Below are 20,554 nucleotides of genomic sequence, written 5' to 3' on the forward strand. Positions count from 1 at the left end.
AAGAAACCACTATTTGCCACTAACATGAAAATTCAGAAATTTTCTATTTTAAATTTCTGTCATTACTATCTGTTCACACTTGTGTAAAGGACACACAGCACACGTGCTATTCTTTATGCTTCTTTCACCTGTATTATTTGGAACAGTCTGTAATGTCACCATTGTGACATGCCACTTAACATGTTGTACTGTCAAAAGTCAACACGCACACCCTGCATACAAGTCCCAGTTGATTCACTGTTTCTCGCAGTATTAAGCGACAGGTTTTAGCATACTACCTGCCACCACCACAAACCTCTTGATCTCTTGTACCTGCTTTGCATAGGCTAGTGTTTGAAAAACACTCTGGATGACTTCAATCCAATTTACGAGCGAAAACATTCGAAATCCATATATTGGAAAAAATTCAGAGACGAAGCAATTTTTCTCGGATCGTGACCTGCGGGTGTACTGTCGGGATCCGCTCTGCGAATGAAGTAGGTGATCTTCGCCCTTAGTTGTTTTAGAGACAAATTTGAACCTGATGTTTCTCCTTCAAAGACCTGTCCTCCCCCAAGGTCTGAAGTTCTATGAAGATACCCCTTTAGGCACTCCACTGGACATAGAGAGACATCTTCCTTCAGAGGGCAGATTCTCCAGGCACCCCACTTTTTGGTGGGTAGCTCGTTCTTAGCGAGAAACGTTGGATCAGGGAACAGGTTCAGTTCTCCCCTTTCTGTGAACTGAACATGGCCCTCATCTCTGGATAGGGCCACTATTTCACTAACTCTGACCCCTGAGGCTAGTGCAAATAGGAATATAACATTTTGGGTCAAATCTTTCAGAGAGCAGTTCTCATTGTTCAGTGTTGATGCAAAGTTGAAGAACTTTATCCAAGGACCATGAGATGGGCCTCGGGGGTGCTGCGGGTCTGAGTCTAGCACAGGCCTTAGGAATCTTCTTAAAGATTTCATTAGAGAAGTCTACTTGGAAAGCGTACAGCAAGGGTCTAGTCAAGGCAGAATTACACGTTGATATCGTGATGGCTGCTAAACCTTGTTCATGGAGATGAATAAAGAAGGATAAACAGAAGTCTGTTGAGATTTCTTTTGGATTCTTTGCCTTGACAAATGCAACCCATTTCTTCCAAGACGACTCATATTGTCTTCTGGTAGATTTGGACTTATATTCTTCTAAGAGGTTTATACTGTCTCTCAAAATCCCGAATCTTTTCTCAACTGCTAAGGAGAGAAATTCATGAGATGAAGGTTCCGGGTTTTCTGTGATGAAGCGGAGACAGTCTACTTCTGCACTTGTTGTGTCAGAACTGGGTCCGGCAACAGAACCAGTCTCAACCACAGTTCCAATATTAGAGGGAACCAGATGCTGTTCGGCCACTTGTGGGCCACTATAGCTGCTGTTCCTCGAAAGGATCTCAGTTTGTTGAGGACTTTCAGTAGAAGATTGGGTGGAGGGAACAGGTAAATCCTGGACCATCTATTCCAATCGAGGGACATCGCATCCACTGCTTCCGCTAGAGGGTCCTCGTATGGGGCCCCGTAACGAGGTAGTTTCTTCTTGTCGCTCGTCGCGAAGAGGTCGATTTGCAGTTCTGGGACTTGGCACAAGATGAATGAGAACGATCCTGCGTCTAGGGACCATTCTGACTCTATCGGCTTGAACCTGGATAGAGCGTCCGCCGTCACATTGCGGAACCCTTGGAGGTGAACTGCTGATAAGTGCCATCTCTTCTTTTCCGCCAAGCGGAATATGGCCAACATCACTTGTTTGATTTGGGGCGATCTCGAGCCTTGACGATCCAGACATCTCACTATCACCTCGCTGTCCAGAACCAGACGTATGTGGGTCAGGCAGCGAGGAGACAGTTTCTTCAGTGTAAAGAAAACTGCCATGGCTTCCAGAATATTGATGTGGAAGGTCTTGAACAGAGAGGACCAAGTCCCTTGGATTTTCTGTTGGTGAGAGTGGCCTTCCCATCCTTCCTTTGATGCGTCTGTGTGGATGATGACTGAAGGTGGAGGTGTTTGTAAAAACACCGATTTCATCAGGTGCTTGGCCTCCAACCACGGCTTGAGAAGTGATCGTAGACGAGTCGGTATTGGTCTTCTTAGATCTCTTCGAGCGTTTGATGCGTATCTTCTCCAGACTCGTGTTGCATCCTTTAATTGTGCTCTTAGCACCGGGTCTGTCATTGATGCGAACTGAAGGGAACCCAGCACTCTCTCCTGTTGGCGTCTTGATATCCGATCGGATTTCAGAAGTCTCTTGACAGATCCCGCTATCTCTCATCTCTTCTTTGACGGAATGGAGAAGCGGTGTGACTAAGTTCCATTGAATTCCAAGCCATTGAAACTTTGAGCTGGAGAAAGTCGAGACTTTTTGACATTGATCTTGAATACCAGATGTTCCAGGAACTGGATCACTACTTTGGAAGCTTGCATGCACTCCGTCTCGGGTGCTGCCCACACTAGCCAATCGTCCAGGTAAGCCATTACCTAAACACCCTTTAGGCATAGTTGATGAACGACTGCATTTGCAAGCTTCCTGAAGATCCTTGTAGCTATGTTTAGCCCAAAGGGCATGGCTCTGAAGACATATTGTTTCTTCTGAAGCCTGAATCCTAGGTAGGAGGAAACTTGGCGATTGATTGGGATATGCCAATAGGCATCTGCCATGTCTATTGAGACTGTGTATGCCATCTTGAGCAACAGGGTCCTTATGTGTTGTAGGGTTAACATCCTGAACTTCCTTGGAATTTGATGGACTTTGCCCTCCTTATCACTCTTTTGCTCAAGAGTTTTCTAATGTATTCTTCCAAAACAGGGGTGACATGTTGGAAGAATTGAGGGAAAGATGGTGGAGCTACATTCCAGCTCCACCCCAGTCCGTTCTTGATTAGGCTTCGGGCCCAGGGATCGAAGGTCCAGCGATCCCGAAATAAGTAGTGTCTTCCTCCTACCGTAAGCATCTCACTTTTGCTGCTGGCCTCCTTGACCACGGCCTCCTCTATTGCCTCTGCCTTTTGAGGGGCGTATAGAGGAACCTCTAAATGTTCCTCTAGCTTTCGGCCAAAAGGTTGTAGACTGCCTCTCAAAGGCTGGAGTAAAGGCTGGTGACTGTGTTGCCACCTGCTGGGGTACCAACTGGTAGGTAGTAGGAGGTTGTGTTACCACCTGGGGCACTGCGGTTGTGGGAAGTTGTTGTTGCCGTTGTTGTTTGGCAGGGCGAGAGGGCAACCTTGGCCTCTTTGTCTTCCTCTTAAGTTGGGGACCCTCATCCAGGGAAGACTTCCTCTTTAGTGACAAGCCCCACTTCTGGAGAAGGTTCCTATTCTCCGTGGCGGCCTTTTCGACTACTTCCTTGACCACTTCACTCGGGAAGAGGTCCTTTCCCCAGATACTGGACGAAATTAGTTTCCTAGGTTCATGTCTTACCCCAGCCGAAGCGAACATGAGCTCCCTACAAGCCCTTCTGGCTTTTATAAAGCCATACAAGTCCTTAGTCACAGTAGCCAGATGTGTTTTGGCCACAACCATAAACATATCCGGGTTCTGGGGGTCGCCATTGTCTCCAAGATAGTCTGGAGAGACATAGAGGAAGCAAGTCTTTCTTTAGTTTCCTGCTCCCTGAGCAGGAGAAATTCGGTCAACTTGGGGAGATCCTCGCCGAACTGACGTCCAGTAATATCTGCCTACAACTTCCCGACTGAGAAGGTAAGATGCAAGTCCTTCCAGTCTTTCTGGTCCAAAGGTAGAGCTAGGGACAACAGTTTACACTCGTCGAGTGTAGGACAAGGTTTCCTTGCTTCAATAGCCTTTAGGGCTGCCTTCTACCCTTTTTCCATAAAGGGGAAGGCACGGGAAGATGAAACAACAAAGGACGGGTGCTTCTTGCTGAGAGCCGGCACCTTTGAGTTAGTAAAGGCCTTCTCCTTCAAGGTGCTTGACAGTAAAGACTGTGCTTTAGCGTGGTCAAAAACTATGACCTCTTTTGGCTCGGTTTCCTCCTTTGATACCGGCTCTGCCTTCAGACGATCGAAGCAGTTTGGCAAGCCTCTAAGCTGGGCCAGAATTCCACATCTTCGATGGGGACTAAACCCAGCTTCTCTGACATATAAATCTTCCTGGTCGTCATAGGCATGTACTCTGCATGCCTCCCCAGATTCACATCAGAACATGAAGGAAGTTCCTTCACGTTGAGTCTCCTTTGAGACCCACGGGACGCTGCAAGTTGGCGCATCTCCAAACTTAACGCAGCTTCCCTTTCAGCACCCTGTTACTGGATCTGCTCCACCAACGACATAATGGAAGACAGAGTCTTCCCTATGTCATCAGATGAGGGAGCAGACGATGTCGAGGGAACTGGTTCTGGGGCAGGAACCGATGAGACCGATACTGACTGGCACAGCGTGCGTGCGTCCTGCACACCTCATGGCCAAAGAAGTTCTTATTTCTAACGTTGCAGAAGACGGTCTTGCACTTGGGTTGGTCCTCCTGTAAAGAGAGGAAAATAAAATGAGTATATGGTGATTCATCACACAGGATAAAGTATACAAATATTATAATAAATATTTTGCCTTTTGCATGTAGCTTAGGATAGATAAGCTAGAAATGAAATAGGAAAGACACATACATGTGTTTTCTGCACATCCAATTGCTGTGACCTCCCTCAAGATTAAACCATGGGTCATTCTATTTTGAAGAGCCCATCGGAAGATCTCTATCCTGTAAGGATAGGTAAGTGTAACTTAACACCAGCTTCCAGAGGGTTTAAGATTGGGATTGTTATCAGTGATCACTAATCACCGCATAGAAAGAACTTACTTTCTTTGTATTATATGGTCTCAACAATAGGCTGCGCACGACAACACAGGGCATGTTGGAAAATTTTGGTTACTGTATAATCTATACTGTAGTTTTCTGTTTGCAATATGATCTATATTGCAAATATACTGGCTACTGTATAATCATATACTGTAGTTCCAGCCGGCATATCACCAGGGTATAGTTCAGTCGATATAAAGTTGACTGTAATATAGGCAGGCAGTTCGCCAGCTGGCGGAGAGGCGCCGGCTGCCGGCGGATCACCGGCTGTCGGCATTCCATGCCAGCCAGCAATAGGTATTTATACACAGCGGTCGGCAACCTGTCCGGCTGTCGGCAGCTAGCTAGAGCTGCCGGCAGGGAAGAAAACAGTGGTACCAGCTAATAGAGAGAGAGAGAAAGCATGGATCGAAGGATGGTGTAAGAGCTCTGCCTTACAACCTTCTTCCAGAATAAGTGTACAAATGTAAGGGGAGAATGTATCATTCAGGCTTCCACCCATTCACAACTATTCCCAGGCTCTGCCGGCATAGTTTATGAATGGCAGTCCAAGAGAGGACTGAAGAACACTACAGATAAGGGATCTTCTGTCGGCAACCAGCACAGCCTGCCCAACTCCCCCGGGAGCACTATGTCCGTAAGGGAGAGTTGAGTGACTGCACAACCACGGACAGAAACCCGAGCCATCCCCACAACCTACCGGCAATCGGCTCGATTGTATGACGATGGCCAAGAGATTGCGATGGCTAGGCCATCACTAAAGGACAGATTGGGGAGGGGTGATGGTCCTATAGGGTGTGGGGGGAGCCGGCAGGTTGCCAGTCTTACCTCAACTAACGAACTTTGTTCCAATATTAAAGGCAACCCAGGTGGCAGGAGAATTCTATTCTCCAGCCTAGGGTCGACTAATATAGTAAAGGGGCCGGCAGCAACCTCGCCGCCACCCCTAAACAGTAGAGGAACAGAGTTCTAGTGCCGGAGTTGCCTAGGCAGTAGAAGAATTCTATTCTTCAGCCTAGGGTCCGCCACCACAGGACTAGTCAGCTAGACCACAGGGAGAAGGTGTCATATATAAAATCTTCAAGTCTGGTCTAGGGAGGTCTAGCCTCTTCCGCACGACCTGTCACCGGAGCGTCAATATAAGCATTCCGACTTTTTTCCGTCACGCGTAAACGCACCAGAAATCAGCCAATTATCATATATAACTATTTATCTACTAGTATAAGTGTGTGCATGTGTGTGTGCGCGCGCGTGCGTGTGTCCGTCTGTATATATGTACAAGTGGACATACATGTGCATATATATACTTATGCGCAACTGTGTATGCATATATCTTTTTGGTATGTAAATGTATGTGTAAATCTACTGTATATATATATATATATATATATATATATATATATGTGTGTGTGTGTGGGTATATGTATATTTGTATATGCGTACGCATTTCCTGTGCGAAGAATTTGATTACCCAAAGTATTTTCCAAGTGACCACAGAGGTATACTTCTACACTCGTTTTTGTTGACGGAGTATCCCCTAGATCCCTAATCTCCGAGAAAAAAAGATATATGTATGTATTTATGCATGTGCACATATAATGTATGTGTACGTATACATACATATATGCATACATACATACATACAGGTACGTACATACATACAAACATACAAACAAACATACATGCATACATACATATATATACAGTATATAAAATATATATAGCAATGATAACCATTATAATAACAACCATCATTTTCCCTCACTGAAGCAAAGCTTTTTTGAAGTGGATAGAATATATATACAATTATAAATATAAATATAAACAAATATAAATATAAATATGAATATACCTACCTACCTACCTACCTACCTACCTACATGCATACATTCCTTACTCGTAGCAGTAGCGTCAGCGGTTGCATGAGAGTTGTTGGTGGCGGACATTCGAACGTTTTCTGACGTGCCTTTGCCTTTTTTGTGTATTTTACATAGAAATTCCGGACAGTGATGATTCATATCATCCAGAGTATCATATAGAGCATTCAGACAGTGAAACTAAAAGATATGAATGTTTCGTCATCACTTTCATGGATATCACTTTACATTGATGCATAATCTTCACTGTCTGAATCCTCCATATGATCCTCTGGATGATATGAATCATCACTGTCCGGAATTTCTATGTAAAATACACAAAAAAGGCAAAGGCACGTCAGAAACCGTTTGTATGTCAGCCACCAACAACTCACATGCAACCGCTGACGCTACTGCTACGAGTAAGATGAATGCTCAGTTTTCTTTTATTCTGGAAAATCCCATTTTCTATAGTAGACGAATATAACCTCCACAGGCATTACGAATATGGGAAACTAATCTATCGTGGCTATTCCGACTTTGTTTATGTCTAGGAGGGATTTAATAGAATTTTGGGACACCCGTGTGACCCATCGTAATATATATGGCAAAAAAAAGGGTCACACATGTGACCCATCGTGCTGAAGAGGCTAGCCTCCTGTGCCGGTAGCCTAGTCCAGCCGGGGAATGCTATTCACCCTGTCAGCCAGCCACCGGCAACAGACTAAATACTCTGAGATTATCACCAAAATCCAAAAACCTGCCTCTGCGGTTACAGGGGAAGGGACAGAAAACCCTAGCCTAATCATGCTTAAATGACAACACAAGGTATGATACACTAGGGTTATAGCCTAAGCTAACTCAGAGGGAAGAAGAGATTGCCCTTAAATCTCCATATATCTATCTCAGTCTGTATCAATAAAAACGACACAAAGGCAATCGGGGAACAGGTATGAAAGTATACTAAAGCCACTACGCAAGAAGCCTAGTGGCAGTGAGAATCGATCACCTAAATCACCGAAACTCTCTCGTATACTATCTTGGAAGAGGAAAATTTATGCCAACTTCTTATCTTACATGTATAGAATACGCCTGAGGCTTCATTAAAATTATAACACAAGGAAAATCTATTATATCATGCATGAAAGTACTAAAACTGAACGCCTAGGCTAGGAAGCTTAGCATAAACAGGGTACGGTTACCTAAATCGCCGAAGCTGATATCAATACTATCGGCATAATATAAAGAATTCCTAGCACTGAAGGCAAAATAGCTAAAGATATTTAAGCTATTAACACCGGGAAAGTCGTTCTGGCTAACTAAATGACTCATGCGTTACGAACGACAGCGCCCATGACGGCTCCGGCTTAGGCAACAACTCTTGCAACGTTAATTTAACTTCAATTCATATTAAAATAAGGCAAGAGCTTACATTTATACAATGTAAATATCAATAGTCAACTTTCTAGAGGCAGATGAGGCTGGAGAAAGCATGATTAATCCAAAAAACTTCCAAAATAATGAGAGAGCACAGGAAAATCACCGAGCAATGGTGCTACTATGAAAGGAATAAAGGTGGCAGACAGATATGACGTCATCTAGACGATCAAACAGTAATGGAGAAGAGGTACCTTATAACCGCTCCCCTTTCGTTTTCTTGCCACCTTCCCCCCTCGAAGCGTAAACGCTATTCGGGGTGAATATAGCTATGTGGCGTGTCAAGAATACGTCCTCTGATATTATAAGATATCCCTAAAGGAAAATTTAGGGATATTCGTGCCAGGAGTTAGAATTCTGGAGACCTTAAGGTAAAATTCTCTGGGAATATCACTGTAGTCAAATATACCCTAGAAAGCTACACTTAAAGAAACTTCCAGCAGGACGACATGGCCTGAGCCCAAAAATACATATATATAGGCTATTCACACACACACACACACACACATATATATATATATACATATATATATATATATATATATATATATATATATATATATATATATATATATATATATATATATACACACACACATTTTTTGAAAAGCAGGTAGTGTGAACTGTTCCGTAAGTGGAAGCATAGGCCTAACATTTAGGGAGAAAAAAATGTTGCTGTGAAATAAAGTGGAGGTTTTCACTTTTCACTACATTACTAGATATTTTTGTATCAGCATAACTGGTACTGGTAACAATGATGATTTCCAGTTTACTTTTTAATCAAACGAACAATTTTGGACCAGGTCAGATAATTACTTTAAGAAGATTTTACAAATGTCTGGTATAACATTTTATTGTAGTTTATCCTAATGTCACAATTAAATTACTTGTGTTTTATTTAATGCTTAAACCTAACCACTAACAATTCTCATGGAGGAAGAAAACCAGAACTTATTTTTGTTGTTGCAATTCAATTTGTTAAAATTCCACGACAAAAATGGAGAAAGCAGGATACGGGGAAAACTTGCGTAATAATGAACACAAAAATGGTATAAATGATAACAAATATGATTTACAACAATGAATGAATTAGGCCTACAAATGTGAACTTCTAAAGTCCACTGATTTAACCACGATCAGGGAAATCATAACGAAATTTTCTTAATTTAGTGATATCACCTTACGACAAATACTGTGCGGTATGATAAAGCACGTAAAATTAAATCAATAATATTGTAGTACTATGAGGTTGTGCGATATGAAACTGACCATTTAACCTAGGCAATAATGTTATAGTAGTATGCAAGGAACCGTTAGGTATGTGTAGTTGAAAATAAAAAGATAAAATTCACGAAATGCTTCATAAATGGGCACAAGTGGATTTAACGAAGGAGCCACTTTAAAATTGGACTAAACTAAGTTTTCTTTTTTCTTTTTTTTTTCTTTTTTCCAAGGAAGTCGGTGGCTGAACCCCAAACTCCAGTTGAATGGTATCAAAACATTAACGATTATACATGCAATTGAAGTGTTACAGAATATGTCACTCATTAACGATTATTCGAAAAAAGGCAGTTCAGGAAATCCTAAAGATCTTAGGAAGTGGTCAACATCCTAAAACTACTAACAATCGCAGTTGGATGTTAAAATTTAAAAAGTTTACACTTAGCAGATCTCCCCACCCCTTTTTATTTGCACAATCCATTGCAGCACAGATACTAGATTTGGTGTTTGTTTACAAGACCACGATCTCCATGTATATATATATATATATATATATATATATATATATATATATATATATATATATATATATATATATATATATATATATATATATATATATATATATATATATATATATATACGAAAAAATATGCAAAGCTATTGTTTTCCTCTATTACTTTTTTCATAATTCAAAACAATTCACCACATGGGAAAAAAGTTAGAATTATAAAACAATAATAGATTAAACAAAATACAAATAGACTGGTTTCCTCACTAATGGACCTGGAACTGACATCAACATAATCAACCAAACAGAAGTTCGTGATGCCAGCGTACATTTGCTATATATTCAAAATATATACTAAATTAAAAATGGGATAATTACTTTAAGGTATCCATAGGACACTGATTAATTACGCCATTTTTTAATTTAGTATATATTTTGAATATATAGCAAATGTACGCTGGCATCACGAACTTCTGTTTGGTTGATTATGTTGATGTCAGTTCCAGGTCCATTAGCGAGGAACCAGGCTACTTTTTCTCTATAATTCTATAGTTTTTAATATAATTTTAAGCTTTTTTCCCATGTGGGGAATTGCTTTAAATTAGGAAACGGTAATATAGGAAAACAATATCTTTGCATAATTTGGCATATATGGATAGCGTGGTCTTGTGAAGAAATACCCTAGTTTTATCTCTACTGAGAAATAGATCCATTCTAAAAGAAAACTATTATGGATGCAAAGTGTACCATTATCTGCTTAAGCAACAAAATTATTTACAATACCCAATGACGAGTGTATAACTAGAAAATTAGAACAGCGAAACCCCAACGATAAAACACGTAAGTTACTTTAGTGTAGGCCTACACCAAGAAGTACATTTGGCAATACGTCATTAAAAATATAATACCGAGCAACAATCCCTCGACAGATATTCAAAAGAGAAATAAAGCCAAGACCAACAACCATAGGAATTTTAAGTTCACTAGATTTCTGTCACACTAAAAATTGAATTGGGCGAATACCAATTGTTCCCGTCACAAAACACAAAAACCTTTATAAAATAATCCAGGGCAATGATTCCATGACATTATTATTTCTGAAGAATAGATATGATTCACCTCTATAATGATGACTGTTTCCTAATGTCATAAGAGGGCAAGCTCAGGATGAGAAACTCTGCATTGAAATATTAACTTACTTTGCAAGATGGCAAAAATCGGTTGATGCATGAGAAACTTCATTAATTCAATCTAAGCATTACACCGACAAAGGGTCGACGCAAAAACACATGATGAACGGAGGAAAATAGGTAAAAAAAAAAAAAATCCGCGAAGACGTTTCACACGAATACACAAACTAAAAACTCTTCCTCCATATGGAAGGTGACACCGTGACTGTGTGTTGACGTTGGTTGGTGGAGGGTGGAGTCACCGTGGAGGAATACACACAACACACTGAACATGCGTTGAGGGAGACTGCAGTCTGGACTAACTTAGGAGAATATGGGATGCCACGAGTAGGCAACACTCAATCGACAGAACAAACGATTCTGTAACTTAGGTACGAGAGCATTTAATTCCATCGTCGTATATACATCACATGTGTAATACAGATATGTGATTAGTACATGCAAATGTATAATACATATAGGCTAGATGTATATATAACATGTTTGTGTGTGAAGGTGATGCCAGTATGGCATTTTGCGCCACTCACGTTAGTCGTTACCACCCCATTGGCTCGGGGACATGCGCTTGTCTTCAAATGTTTTTTTACTGTATATTTGGATTTTGGACACTTATATTTAGAATATCCGAGACAATGTCTATGGTATGAGTAGAGTAAATACATGAAAATTAAAATAGGAAAAAAAAATCTTTGAAATATTTGGTACGAGGAAGTAACCTTTACCTCGGACGCTGAACGGCAAATTAGTCATCGTATGACATGAATTAGTGAAAAATTAAACAAAACTTTGGCTTTATTTTGGGATTGAGAAAATCTTTTACTGCCTTGTGTATTTCACCTTTAAACATACAGATGTTTTATATTATTATAAAAATGCCTTGTGTATGAAAAATTGATTATAGCACGACTGCCATATGAGACTCCTCCCTCACACAACCGTTGTCATAACTTTGTTTTAAGATTACTGATGAGATAGTTAGTTTGGTTATTTCTTATCGGGGTTATTGGCTGTCTTCTTACAACTAGGCTAAGACACGTGATTAAAACAAAACAGCGAGCCTCTTTTGGGTTCCAAATGCTCGTTTGATTGTTCTTAAATTTCCCCACCTCATATGCGACAGTATCTTAAATTGGCAGGCCGTAAACCTAGTAATTTCCATAAAAGTTTCTTGCATTGTTTCTAATACTGATTGTGTCACGGCTGAAAATATTTGACTTTGAAGGGCTAAAGGCCACTTATGAAGGGCAAATCCGAGAGGCAGTGACATTGCCCTGTCAAGCAGGACAATGCCCTAGAGACTAACCATATGTGCATATGATTAGCGCCCAAGCCTCCTTTTCACCCAAGCTAGGACAAAAGAGGGCCAGACAATGGCTGCTGATGATTCAACAGATAGACCTGGAGGCTCCCCATACCCCCCATCCTAGCTCACAAGGATGGCGAGGTTGAAGTAACCAAAGGAACCAACGACTTTGAGCGGGACTCGAATCCCAAGTCTGGCGATCACCAGTCAGAACGTTACCACATAGGCCACCACAACTTCTGAATAGTTCAGAAAATCATACATGAAGCAACACACAAGTCTGGAAATTGCTTTGACATATTCACCGATTTCCAGTTGTTATAACAAGAAATTAATACTTTAGTTCATACTATAGTTTCGTTCACATTTCCCTGAAACGTGATACCCTGGTGGAAGATATAAAATCTCATGTATATTGGAATGAAATTGACAGTGTTCTTCTAATAAGAATGACAATTTAAATTATCTTTTTCATTGAAATTGATTGCATTTGTATAAAGAAGAGCTTGTCCTTTTATAGAAAACTATTATCCATTTTACTTATAGGCCTAATTCCTTCTTGTGTGTTTTGGTCTGGGTTGAATTTTATTTTTTTCTCAATCTCCATTGGAAATAATACATTGAATGTTTATTGAAAAGAGTGATCTCATGAAGAAAGCCAACAAGAGCTTCAACGCAAATATGTAAGTGATGGACTTACCATCTACCACACCAAGTTTTACTTTACCTGACACACTGACACTGACCGCAATTTGTCTCAGACCACACACTGGTGCATTGCTTCTGCTAACATCAAGATATTATCTCGCATCTTAACGGTAATGGTCATTGATGTATCATCAAGAATATATTTGAGAGTAAGGAGAGTATGTTCGATCCTCAATCTGCTTAAAATAACTTAAACCTGTTGGTTGTTAAAGATACAATTAAACCAAGGGTTAATATTTGCCCTCATACTTTTTAATAATGCTGAAGATTGGATTGGATATGGGCAGGGGCCAGTAAGGCCATTCAGCGACCAATTGCATCTAAGGTAAAACCTCATAGTTACACTGTGGTGTCAAAGATAGAAGAGGTTGATCATCAAAATGGATGAAATAAAGCAAGACTGGAGATAAAGCGAAAAGAATATAAAGCCAGTGTAGCTAGGAGTTAATGAAAAGCTCCAAAAATCCTTAAAAGTATTATACATACAGTGCGCTGCTTCAGGTGCACTTCCGTCACTAGCACCGCATGGGGAATATTGGCGAGGAGGCGATGCGTCAACCTCTCTGGCCATTTTCTTAAAGTATATAACCTTATGGGTCTCCCGGTCTCTTCATATGATTGATTGATTGATTGGAAGTTTTCTGGCATCCTGCTTTTCATATGAAGAGGAGGAAACTTTTTGATACGATAATTTTCAATTTTAGCAGCTTCTACCGCCTCTCCAACTGCCCACTCATTTCAAAGAATACTAGGCATGCAATTGATTCTAATACTCATGCCTTCTTCATCATGAGGCTTAATACTACACAGTATTCCAGTAGTTTTTTTTTTTCCGGCTGTAACCAAATATGAAATTATCTTCCTAATCAGGTAGTTAAATCTTTTTTTATCTTCTATCATAAAATTACAATTACATTTTAGCAATTTACATTATATACGTATTCTGTACAAAAATACAGATATGAACTGAAATTGCTTCGAAAAATAAAAAATCAACTCAATACAAATTAAATCAATTAATAAATAGATATATAATATGCAATAAATTTTATTGTACAAACGTTCTTAACTTATAATTATGTTACATATTTAAGTAATTATCATAAATGTATTCTTTTTGTAAATATCTTATTTAATTATTTTTTTTAAGTATTTCTTATTAAATTTTTTGTTTTTAACATTCTATTTCTTATGAATATAAGTAATTTTGGGTCATCCGTTAACAGTCCTATAGATCGTCCATACCACACTCCTGCTAAAATATCCGATATCAGAACCATTGCAGTATTTTCATCCTTATTTGACACAGTTTCAAAGTCTAATTGCAAAATCTTAATCAAACTGTTTTTCTTGATCTTACAACAATTTATCAAAAGTGTCTTAAACCAGTATATTATTTGCTTCACTGATGGACAGAGATAAATAAAATGCATGTTATTTTCTACAGCACCACAAAATAGACATTTATTCTCATTTGTTAAATTCATGATGTACAACCCGTCATTTGTATCCAGTATTCCATGAGTATACCTATAAAGTATTTCCCTGCTGTTCTTATCAATATACTTGTTGTTTACATGCTTCCAAATCATAGTCCAATTGAAAAGGGGATACAGTAGCTCTATCTAGGGTTTGTAATCTTTACAATTCATAAGCAAATAAGTTTCTTTATTTGACACATTTGGATATTTTTTTAAGCGATAGACTTTAATATGAATATCAATCATTATGTTATAATATACAGGGATAAAAATAGTGCAATCTTTATATTCAATTTTTGTTTCAATTAGAAAGGTTGCCCGAATTTTACAGAAAAAAATATTGCATTTCATAACCAAAACATCTATTTATATAATTTTTCACAAAATATTAAATATTCCAACTCCCCCTTTTAATTTATCTAAAAGCAAAGTTTTTCTTGCAATTGGTTCATAACTGCTATTCCACGCGTATTTATACAAACCTCTCTGAATTCTTTGTGGACATGTATTTGGTATTGGATGAACATGTAATATATACCCTGTTTTTGGTAAAATGTTACGATTTATTACAATAGACTTTTGAAATATTGTCAGTCTCCTATTATGAAAAATATCAACCATCTTGGTAATCTTATCTTTCAAAGAAGACCAGTTCAACTCAACACTTTTCTGATAATTATTAGTATGGTACACTCCTAACACTTTACATGAATCATGAAGAAACTGGTAGCCATTAATTGGCCATACCGTTCTGTTTTTCCAACATCCTATACCTAAAATGAAAGTCTTGCCTTTATTCAAAATGGCACCAGACGCTTTTTTCATATTCGTTGATTACTTTTTTATATTCTAAAAGACCTTCGTCACGAGTTACAATAATAACAGAATCATAAGCATAACCAAAAACAGACACATTCATTTGATTTGGTAATTTTAAGGAAGACTCTGAAAGTTGTCTTTTTATCATTTTGTAGAAAGGTTCTTGGTACACAATAAATAGAATCATGTATAATGGACATCCCTGCCTCACAGATTATCTAATTAATACTTTCAGCATCTTTATGTAACATTTGTGTCAACTGGATAAAACTACTGCTGAAACCAATCTTTTTTTTAATATTGCAAATAATAGTTCATCATCTACAATTCTACACGATCAAAAACTTTTGACCAGTCTAAGTATATCATAGCTACCTCCTTGTTATTTTAATTTGTGTAAACCATAATATCCCTCATTAAGACGTTTACATTGATTATTGACCTATTTTCAAGACAGCTGAACTGTTCAGAGGATATTATTAAATTTGATAAATTTCTAAATCTGTTAGCTATTATTTTAGCTATGGCTTTAAAATCTACATTTAGCATTGTTTTCGGTCTCCAGTTAGTAATATGATCTAAGTCTTCTCCTTTCGGTGTGAGAGTAATTATTCTTTTATTTAGTTTTACAGCGGTCTTATTTCTAAACATAAATTTCATTAGGCTTTCAAAATCTTGCTTGATATCTTTCCAAAATGTCTTATAAAATTCTACTGGGAGACCGTCTATCCCTGGACTTTTCCCATTTTTTCATTCCACGAAGGGTTACAAACACTCCAGACTCGGTCACCTCAGCTGTTAATATATAATTTTCATTTTTGTCTATAAAACTATTGATTAAATTAAGAAACATTTGTTGACTATGTTCATTACATTTTTCTTTTTTAAAGAGGTTTTTAAAATAGTCTCTTATGTATATAATAATTGCATTGGGATTAACAATTTCACTACCAATTTTCAGAAAAGTTTTAGTATTTTCTTTTTCCCTAGCATATATGCTGGCACTTGTTCTCCTTTTAATTTATCATCAACTTTAGTTCTTATTTTTATCCATTCACATATTTCATCTTGAATGCTAGTTATTCTCAATTTTAATGAATTCAGTAATGACATTTTCTCAGCATTTAAGGTCGATTTCCCAATTTCCTCTTTTAACTGATAATTCAGTAAATTAAGTAGTCCGCGTCTATCCCGATTAATTTGCTTTAAACAACTTACAAAAAAGGATTTTAGTTGTTCTTTTGCAAAGTCCCACCAACATTTAATATTTTCAAATTTGCCTTTCTTATTTCTAATCTCAGTCCAAGCCGTCATGAAATTTTCTTTAAGTAAATCGTTATTCAAAATTTTGCAATTGAGTTTCCACTACATTTTCCAATTTTAATGATAGTTTGATCATGGAATGGTTAGACCAGCTTACAGGTATATTTCGAATATTACTTACCTGATTTTGCAAATCTCTTACATAAAATCTATCTAACATTGAGCCATAGTTTTCCCTACTATATGTATGCTCTGCATGGTGGTTTAGGAGGAACAAAGCGTCTTTCAATTACAAACTATTTTTTAAGGCACACAAGAGATTTAGATAAAATGTAACTATCTGAATTTGAACAATCCCTCATACAATAAGTCTATTAAATTTTAGCGGTGAATATTTGCACAGACTCACAGGGGTGCCCTTTTAGCTCGGAAAGGTTCCTGATACCTGATTGGTCCAAAGTATTTTTGTCCGAGCACCTTCATTGTTCTCATATAATTACCAAGTAATGTGAATCGAAACTTATTTATTAACCTATATTTCTCCATCATGTTTTGTCAATAAACAATGTGAAAGAACAAATACATTATGAATTATCGTCATAGTAAGCCTAAATTTAATAACACAATCCGCCGAAGTCAACGACAGAGCTTATTTTCGGATGCACGCTTTGTAATTTTGTAATTTCTTTTTACATATTTTAACACAAATTTGGATAAATTACACTCAGCATAAGTTAAACATGTTATTATAAACATTCCTGTTCCTCGCCTAATATCTACCTATTTTCCTCGATATCCCTTCTTTCATATATGGGATATCCGCACTACGATTCCTTATTTCTTATCCTCTGTGGAAAGTGTTGGCTTGAAGGGAAACGCGTGCTAGTCACATTAAAATAGTGTGCAGGCGGGAATAAAAAGAAAAAAAAAATTACTATGACACTTGAGGAGTCTCTCGTATAGTTTCATTTCTGATCCTGTCCGGCCATATAACTGTTAATATCCCTCTGAGGGGCTTGTTCTCAAATCTAATGAACCTATTAGAGATTGTTTAATTGTCATGCCATGACTCATGTCCATATAATAACACCCATCTCACTCAGCTGATAAATAGTCTGAGATTTGTTTTGTAATTTCACAGGATTTGATTTCCAAATTTCACTTAACCAAGCCATTGTCTGATTTTTTTTTTACTTCATTTTTTTTTTTTTTTTTTCGTTCCACCATACCTCAATTCTAAAGACCCTGTATTGGAGATATAGTTCGTTGATACTTCAGGTATGCCAATATATGGGGTTATAGGACGAAAAACGTAAAATTCTGAAAAAAATCACTAAACCTCGTATGGCAATGGACATTGTGTAGGCCTATACGAATTATTGGGTGAAATTTCCTCTTACTTTCACATTTACAGGGTAATTAGTAAAAGTAACTCAATAAACCAAAAACATTGATCCCAAAAATACAGTATTTCTTCTGTTATCATTAATTTTGATAACTATCACATTTTAATATAAAACAAATTGTGAGCAATGGCATCTGTATGGATTCCAAAGAAAATTGGCGAAACCTTGAGGTGTAGTTCCGAGAACAATTTGTTTACTTCGTTCTTCTGTTGTTAAATCGGTGGAAATTCTAAAGTTCAAACTTGCAGTAAATGCTTTTATGTTTAACAGGCTGATATAAGTCTCATTTTAGTCTTGTTACTGTTCTTAGAATATTCTTTTTAATTGCTTATTACTTTTCTTGTTCTTTTCCTTTCCTCACTGGGCTATTTTTCCATGTTGGAGCCCTTGCGGTTATAGCATCCTGCTTTTCCAACTAGGGTTGTAGTTTAGTTAATAATAATAATAATAATAATAATAATACCCGCATAAGAGGGAACCCAGCAGAAAGAACTGTTTTATGCAGCTGCTTTTGAGTTTTCTTCTAATCGCACGCGCTTAGGCTTAAAACTTTCAGGTGTCTCATATAAACTTATTTTTTTTTTTGTTTCAGCATATTACAAACATTATCCCCGTAGTTGCTTTCATTTTTTTTTCTGCAGTGAGTTCAGAAACACTATCAGGTACTATACCTCATCTAAATATGACAAGGGGTACATCTAACAGTCTATTACCTTTGAGCCATCAGTATGTAAGTTTATTAATTTTTGTCTTTTACGAACACCACGTTCGCTAAATTCAGCATTACCATTAAGGAGGTAATCGTAATCTCTAAATAGCAGGTATACCTTCAAAACATTATAATTAAGATTCATATTAATTTACATTTTATAACCATCTACTTTAACCTAGAAAGTATATTTCAGCCACCCTTAACCTGTGGCTGCAACCTGAAAGGACACGTTTAACCTATTTAAAGTGTCGCACGCGATTATATCTTATTTTGCCTTTTTACTCGGGATATTTTGTTAGATTATCTCTCTCTCTCTCTCTCTCTCTCTCTCTCTCTCTCTCTCTCTCTCTCTCTAAACAACGCGTGACTAACACTAACAATCGAATGATAATCCCAACAACCAGATGAGAATGCATAAACCCAGAGCTCTGAAAGTGGAATTGGCAGTTTTTGCTACGCAACGCATTTTGTCTGACAAGATTTAGAATTGTGTGGCATCTCAGTAGTGAGGCACTAAATTATCGTGACCAGCAAACACCCCAAAGAAAAATGAAAGAGAGAGAGAGAGAGAGAGAGAGAGAGAGAGAGAGAGAGAGAGAGAGAGAGAGAGAGAGAGAGGGGGGGGGTTCGGACGACTACGAATCTGAAATACAAAGCAAGAGGTTTACTGAAATTGGTATCAAGGCACTCTTATATGCCTAGTGTTCGTAATTTCTGCATTATACTGATGAGGTTAAGGAGGAAATTTGCGATAGGAAGCGTATATGAATACATGGAATTCCTAAGGGATGCTGTCAAGAGATGGTTTCCATTTTTCAAAATGACAAAAAATGACTTTCTCAACATTGACCTTATTTAGTCATACATCACAGATTTCATATCTAAAGCAGCAAACTTGCATAATGGTAGAGTCATTGCGTATGAGTTCAAGTAGAGCTATGCCATAGGAAATAACTGTCATGACAGACACTTCTGACAACCATGAATGTCTGCCTCATAAAAGGCAGAGATCACGCAAGACTTTAACTTATCTGAGGTCAAAAGAGAAGCTACAAAATATCAAGGTGAGTTAATGGTTTTTAAGCTTTTATTTTTGTTTATCACTATTTGGTATAAATGATAACATCATGCTTTTGTATTGATAGATGGCTTTAAGAGAGGAATAAAATCCACTTTTCATTGCCTTTTACTTATATCATATTTTTTTTTCTACGATCTGGCACTTTACCTTTCCCCACTTGGGAGTGTCAAGTACAATAGGATCATTAATGTTAATTAAAAAAGGGGAAAGCTTAATGATATCCCTGAAGTATAAAAGGTCCTAGTCAAAAATGCTAATGTAGATGTCCTGGGCAGTCTTGGACGACTGATGATTGTCTTCCAGGCTCTTCATAACTTTTGAATCTGAAACAGGCTAGATGGTGAATAATGGAATGCTCTCTCTCTCTCTCTCTCTCTCTCTCTCTCTCTCTCTCTCTCTCTCTCTCTCTCTCTCTCTCTCTCTCATTGCAAATTTTAGCATGCAATTTTTATTATAACAGTGCTTTCTGTCCAGTATTTTTGTATATTAACGTTTTTGTAATTTTTCTCCATTTTAAATTTTCTTATAATTATTTTGTATAAAATGGTAATAACATCAGATTTAGTATTAATGAATAGTTTTAAAACAGGGATTTAATCCAACATTTTTATCGCTATCTACATACGTTATTTTTATTGTGATCTTGTACTTTTCGTTGGCCCACTTGAGAGTGACCAATACTTCAGGGACATTAGGCCTATTAGCACTTAGGAATGATGACAGATGATGACGTTATTATTATT

At 37.8% G+C, this 20,554-nt stretch overlaps 1 long non-coding RNA gene across 1 annotated transcript in view; it reads right to left on the reverse strand.

Annotated features, from left to right (window-relative positions):
- The window catches only part of LOC137646778 (uncharacterized), a 293,684-nt gene extending 282,371 nt beyond the window's left edge, over positions 1-11,313 (reverse strand). The window contains exon 1 of the long non-coding RNA XR_011045456.1: positions 11,048-11,313. This is a non-coding gene — a long non-coding RNA (uncharacterized lncRNA). The remainder of the gene's footprint in view (positions 1-11,047) is intronic.
- Between the last annotated feature and the right edge of the window lie 9,241 nt (positions 11,314-20,554).

Source organism: Palaemon carinicauda, chromosome 9 (assembly GCF_036898095.1).
Source record: "Palaemon carinicauda isolate YSFRI2023 chromosome 9, ASM3689809v2, whole genome shotgun sequence".
In the NCBI taxonomy this organism is placed as follows: Eukaryota; Metazoa; Arthropoda; class Malacostraca; order Decapoda; family Palaemonidae; genus Palaemon; species Palaemon carinicauda.